The sequence below is a fragment of the Balaenoptera acutorostrata genome, chromosome 15 (genome assembly GCF_949987535.1).
Source record: "Balaenoptera acutorostrata chromosome 15, mBalAcu1.1, whole genome shotgun sequence".
In the NCBI taxonomy this organism is placed as follows: Eukaryota; Metazoa; Chordata; class Mammalia; order Artiodactyla; family Balaenopteridae; genus Balaenoptera; species Balaenoptera acutorostrata.
This window is the reverse complement of record NC_080078.1, coordinates 57,621,417-57,628,553: the sequence shown is the minus strand read 5'-3', so window position 1 is coordinate 57,628,553 and position 7,137 is coordinate 57,621,417. Positions and strand designations below refer to the sequence as shown.

Here is a 7,137-nt window from a genome sequence, read left to right as displayed (position 1 = left end):
TTAAGCATCGGCAATGGTGACTTCAACCTCGACTCCTGGCTCAGTACTGATGGAAATGATCTGCTTAACAATCTCAGAAGGACTGTGCAGGTCAATGAGTCACTTGTGGATCCTCATTTGGAACCTTCATGACAAGGAGTTTTCCTGGTGGTTATTCTCAGTCTTGGTAGGCATCCGAACCAGTCCTTTCACTCTGAGATTCTTTTCCTTCTCGCCTCTGATCAGGTCATCACATACCTTCTCCAAAGACTTCGTGTTGCGGCTGGTGAGGGTGATTTTAATCTGGTGAATCGCTACCTCTGGCTCCAGGGAAGTCTTTCCGCTAAGCCATGACTGTGGTGCAACTTCCTGACCTACCTGTTCCTGGACGAGAGCAAACAGCGGTGAGTCAGGCGCAGGAGCGGGAGTCCCCGGGCTCCGCTGCAGTGGTGACCGCATCTTCCTCAAAGAGTTGCTTTTTTTTTTTTAATACATAAAATAATTTTGAGAAAGAAGCTATAGTAATCAAGACTGTGGTATTGGTGGAGAGGTAGATACATAGATCAATGGAAAATAGTGGACAATACAGGGCTTCCCTGGTGGCGCAGTGGTTGAGAATCTGCCTGCCAATGCAGGGGACACGGGTTCGAGCCCTGGTCTGGGAGGATCCCACATGCCGCGGAGCGGCTGGGCCCATGAGCCACAATTACTGAGCCTGCGCGTCTGGAGCCTGTGCTCCGCAACAGGAGAGGCCGCGATAGTGAGAGGCCCGCGCAGCACAATGAAGAGTGACCCCCACTTGCCACAACTAGAGAAAAGCCCTCGCACAGAAACGAAGACCCAACACCGCAATCAATCAATCAATAAATAAAATAAATAAATAAATAAGAACGTGAATTTCTTAAAAAAAAAATAGTGGACAATACAGAAATAAATCTACATAAATATGCCTAATTTTTAACAAAGTAGCAAAAGGAATCCAATGTATTCATTTTCAGTAAATGGTACTGAAGGAATTGAAAATCTATTGGCAAAAAAATAAACCTCCATTTATATATTTTTTCTAGAAAAAGAGCAGGAGAAACTCTTTAGGACCTGGGACTAGGCAAAAAGTCAAGTCCTTGGGCTTGACACTAAAAGCACAAACCATAAAAAGAAAATTCATAAAGCAAAAATTGATACATTAGACCTTATAAAAAATTTAAAATTTTGTTCTGTAAAACTCCCTGTGCAGCAGATGAAAAGAGAGAAAAATATTTACAAACTACATATCTGACAAAGAGCTAGTATCTAGAATATATAAAGAATTCTCAAAAATCAACAATAAAAAAGCAAACAATCGAATTAGAAAATGGGCAAAAGACATCATTAACACTTTACTGAAGGAGATTCTGTAGCAAGTAAATACATGAAACGATATTCAACATCATATGGCATTAGAGAAATGCAAATTAAAACCACAATGAGGTATCACTGTATACCTATCAGAATGGCTAAAATAAAAAACAGTGATAACACTAAATATTAGTGAGGATGCAGAGAAACTGAATCACTCATACATTGTTGGTGAGGCTGTTAAATGGTACAGTCACTCTAGAAAATAATTTGGAATTTCCTTTTAAAACTGAAAAATGGGGGAGTTCCCTGGTCACTTAGTGGTTAGGACCCCAGGTTTTCACTGCTGTGGCCCGGGTTCAATCCCTGGTCAGGGAACTGAGAGTCCCACAAGCCATGTGGTGCAGCCGAAAAAATAAATAAATAAATAAAAACTGAAAAATGGGATTACCTTATGATTAGCAATTGTGTCTTAGGCATACATCTAAAAGAAACAAAAATGTATTTTCACACAGAAACTTGCACACAAATATTTGTAGCAGTTGTATTTGTATTTATTGTCCAAACCAGAAACTACTCAGATGTCCTTCAAAGGGTGAATGGTTAAAAAACTTTGACACATTCATACCATGGAATACGACTCAGCAATAAGAAGAAATTAATTACTGATATACACAAAAACTTGGATGAATCCTAAGGAAAATTATGCTGAATGAAGAAAACCAATATCAAATATATATATATATATATATATATATATATATATATATATATATATATATATAAAACATGTGTGTGTGTATGTATGTGTGTATATATATATATATATATATATATATATATATATATATATATGGCATAATTATAGAAATGGAGAAGAGAGTAGTGGTGGCCAGGGGTTAGAGATGGGAATCTGCCTGCCAATGCATGGGACACAGGTTCGAGCCCTGGTCCGGGAAGCTCCCACAGGCCGCGGAGCAAATAAGCCCGTGCACCACAACTACTGAGCCTGAGCTCTAGAGCCCACGTGCCACAACTACTGAAGCCCGCATGCCTAGAACCCGTGCTCCACAGCAAGAGAAGCCACTGCAATGAGAAGCCTGCGCACTGCAACGAAGACCCAAAACAGCCAAAAATAAATAAATAAAATAAATAAATTTATTTTAAAAATAATAATGATGATATATTTTATATTTGAATCACCCTTTTTCCTAGTGGAGACCCTCTGTCAAAACCACAGTCCAGGCCACCGCTTTTCCAAGCTGCCTGTGATTCACACCGATACATTCTCCATATATGTTTTCAACAGGGAAATCTTTCAAAAACCACCATCCTAGGTCACTAAAGCACACAAGCTTCTACTAAAGATGTAATTTCCCATAAAAGCCAAACTGTAAAGGGAACATTTGTTCCCATTAGACTTGGCTTAATGAGCACTCTTGGAACTACCTAAAGCCTTTATCTTCTACCCAGAAGTGATGCTACGAGAGGTGAAATTACATATAAATCAGTAGTGCCTTAAGCAATTTACAAGAGTCCCCAAATGTAAGTTACATAAGTATAAATAATAATATTAATATCTCCCTCATCTTGTCTTTATCTCTAGGACTGGGAGGATCAAAGCCACCTGAGAAGTGCAGCTTCAAAGATCTCTCCCAGGGCTTCCCTGGTGGCGCAGTGGTTGAGAATCTGCCTGCCAATGCAGGGGACACGGGTTCGAGCCCTGGTCTGGGAAGATCCCACATGCTGCGGAGCGACTAGGCCCGTGAGCCACAATTGCTGAGCCTGCACGTCTGGAGCCTGTGTTCCGCAATGGGAGAGGCCGCGATAGTAAGAGGCCCGCGCACCGCGATGAAGAGTGACCCCCACTTGCCGCAACTAGAGAAAGCCCTCACGCAGAAACAAAGACCCAACACAGCCATAAATAAATAAATAAATAAAATTAAAAAAAAAAAAAAAAAGATCTCTCCCATTCCAGGTCTGGGAATGGGCACGCTGCAACAAGCCTCTCCATCCTCAGTTTCCACACTTCATAACCAGTAAAGGCTCCAAATCACCTAAAGTGGTTGTTAGAACCTTTCTGCATATGATACCTTTTTTATAAAATTAATGGCACTCATTCCAATAATGGCTTCAGCAGAGAAAACCCCCTTTTCAGTGCAATGTATCCCATTGTTGTTTCATTTTCCTCCATCACTAGAAGTGCCCTAATTGTATACTTTAATGAATAAAATTGACTTCCAACAAATTTTGCTTTGAGTAGCTTTTATGTATTAAGACAGCCCTAGAAATAATTGGAGACTCTGGGAGAGGTGACAAGAATTGGGAAGCAGGGAGCTAGTGGTAAAGCAGAGTTGGTAATCCTATCTCAAAATTTGGTTGGATTTCTTATGCAGTGACAAGGATGGGGGAGAATCTGAGGCCTGAGGGTAGGGTTACCCATCTGATAGGCTATATTGGCTCTGGAGTTGTTGACCAGGTCAGAGGCTAAATGACTACAAAAGTGTGATTCAAGGTTAGACCAGCAGGGAGATGGACCCCACCACCCCAGGGAGTATCCAGCTGAGCAGCATGTGGCACTGGGCCAGTGTCAGTCAGTATCACTGTAGTGGGTCCAGATGTTCATGGATAGGACTCCTGGACCAAGAGGAGGTCAGGTAGAGCTAGACAGGCCCCTGCTCTGAGTTGGGGGGAGGGGAGGAAGTGAGAAGCAAGCCCCCAAATGTGCTGCAGCCCACAGTGGAGATGGTAGGATGAAAGAGGACTTTGACTCTGCACCTATCCACCACTCAAACCTCTATCAGGATGGCACATCATTCTCAAAAACTTTAGCTCAGGGAGTGCTTTAGTACCTTGTCCCTGTCCAGACTAATGGGGAGGGACTCACTGATGAACACTTCTGGGAAGAAGGAGGAATAAGGGATGCACAAAGGTGGTTTAGGAACTTCTGGTTTCCATAGATTATCCTGGAACCTCGAATGGGGCATTTAGAAGGCACAGTTTGGAGCAAAAAGACAGCAGCAAGGGAGGTAAGGCATGGAATGACATCAACACTATTAAAGGCACTGCATCCCATCATTTTAAATCAGCAGTTCTCAATTCTGGCTGCACATTGGAATCACCTAAGGAGCATTTAAAATTCCCAGTGCCTGAGCCTCACTCCACACAATTACTTCAGAATTAAGGATGGGGCCTAGCCATTGGTAATTTTTAAAGCTCCCCTGGGATTCTGATGTGGAGCCACTGTTTTGTTCTAGACCTTCACTACTTTAAGTGTGATCCCCCAAACCACAGCACTGGTACCCTCTGGGAACATTATAGAAATGCCAGGCCCCACCCCAGACCTGCTGAAGAGAATCTGCATTTGGATGAGATACCCCAGGCACATTGCAGCTTGAGAAGCACTCTTCTTAGTGAACATTGAGAGCAGTGGGTCTCACCACTGGGTGCCCATTAGAATTACCTGGGAGGTACATTTATCCTGTCAGGGAAGAAGAAATTTTCCTCTACCCTTCTAGGTTCTTCTGGCTGGTCTAAGAATTAAGTTGACATGGGATAGATCAACAGGAGAAAATCAAACAAAAGATTAACAACATTTTACATGGGAGAGACCCAGGAGAACTGAGTAACTCTCCAAAATGGCCAAAACTCTCACCTTAAACACCAACCCAGCCCTACTAAACACTGACTTAGCAACTAAGTACAATCAAGTAGGAGGACGGAAAGGGGAAGATGGTCCAGCACCTGCAGCCATGCTGGGGTGAATTAGTCACCTGAGGGCCAGGTTACCTGGGCAACCAACTCCTCACCCTCAGAGGCACAGAGCTGGGGGCAGCAGAAGCCTGCAGAAGTGAAGCTGCTGAGGTTGAAGGCCTACCCTTCCATCCCCACTAGTGGCTCACAGTTGACCTGGAAGCTGAACCTTTCAAACAAACCCCCAGGAGATGTCAATTCTCCTCAGACCTCACATAATGTAGAAAGGTCTACGCAGCCTCACACCCCTGAGAGTCTATTAGTGAAGAGACAGATTTCTTAACATCCAGCACAAATCTGCTGCTCTAAGCAATGGGAACTGTGAATGGGGCGGGCAGGGATAAGGAAGAGCAATGTTGAACTTTACCTGAGCTCCTAGAAAAAACAATGGTTAAGAAATCCTCTCACACTTCTGTTTTCCTGGAAACCACGCAAGATGGCAGTTCTCTTGCTCTCTCTACATCCCCTCCTTGACCAGTCCCTGCTTGACCTACACCCTACTCACTTGACTGACCTCCCTCTTAGCCATAGAGCCTAATCAGTAACTGCCTATATGCTTGTTCCCCACAACCCAGCCCCCCACCCCCTAATCCCCATACTCCCTCATCCCACCCTACCTAGTGATTGTTCTAATCTTTAGATCAGAATGGCTCTACCCTGCTAGTTTATCAAAGAGTCTCTGAGGAACATGCCCTTCTGCTGGTTTCCCTGGTAACCAAAGAGCCAACCTGAAGTCAATTCCCCCTATAACTGGTAATACACCCACTCCCATAGCAAGGACTGTGGCCATGTCCTGCCTGCCATCTGCCATATACAGTAGGCTGTTGCTCAGGATCTTGCTTTGGACATGTAAGATCCCCTATCTAATAAACCATTGATGTCTCTGTTGCTGACTGTGGGCTCTTTCTTAGGTCTTGAGGTTGGCAAATACAGAGCTTGCTGGCCTGTGGGGTGCAGCTGTGGATGAAAAATGTTACCTGCCATATCCGCAAACAAAGGATACTGTGTTCATCAGGCCATCAGCCACTACAGCCACTATTGACAGTGAGCTCTAAGGAAATTCAGGACGGAGACAAGGAGGTTGCCTGCTGCCAATCCTTCAGCCACTGCAGCCACCCTCAACTGTGCACCCTGAGGGGATTCAGGATGGAGAGAACAGGATATTGGCCCTAGATAGCTAAAGTGCATTTCAAAGGAATGATTTCAGTGAGCCTAGACTCTTATATTTTCCCAGCATAGAAAAGCACTAAATTCATTAACTTGAGATGTCTGGTTTTCTTTAGTTAACAGTAATCTTTTAATATTCTGACTACCTGGTTTTTGTTGCAAAACTCCTATATATCCTGGCTCTTCCCGTACGTCTTCAACGCAGTCCCTTAGAGTGATCTGAGAGACTGTCTTCCAAGCTTTAGTCCTCAGAAAATCCTCCTTATAAAACATAATTCTCAACTTTTAGGTTGTGCATTTTTTTTCAGTCAACAATTTTGGCAATCACAAAGGGACCCAGAGCAGATCTCCCTCCTTGCCTAAACTCTACAAGGATCTGGAGCCTGGTACAAGCAGAGGTCTCTTGGTCCTGTCTACCTCCTCGGAGAGTCCAGGCATATTTGGGTGAGTCTGTCCTGGTTCATGGATCTCCCATTATTGGTTGATAATTCTAAATTTTATTCAGTGGTGTTAAACTCCTCTCTGGAGGAGTAGGTTGTCCTTGAAACTTAGTTTCAAGAAGAAGTACCTGGGTTATCCTCTGTAAAAGACACTGGGAAAGATTTTGCTCAGTTTAGACACAGTGGTTTTATCCTCAGTTGAAAGACTGGGAAGACTTTGGTCATTTGAAAGAACACTGAATAGATTGGACTGGGTAATTAGGGGGAAGAATGACCTGTCGTTTTTCCTTGAATTGGCTACCTTAATAGAGTTTGCTGAAATAAAACTGAAATCGTATGAGACCTTTCAGCTCTGAAGAAGGGGACATCTCCTCTCAGCCAGCAATTGCTTCCTAAGGTAATTGAGAAACTCGCAAAAGTGGTGGAGGCAAGTCCTCGTACCATGCAGCAGTCCCTATAGGGA

General features: G+C 43.5%; 1 pseudogene; it reads right to left on the bottom strand.

Annotated features, from left to right (window-relative positions):
• Positions 1–6,051, bottom strand: LOC102997746 (40S ribosomal protein S20-like; annotated as a pseudogene).
• Positions 6,052–7,137: the final 1,086 nt, after the last annotated feature.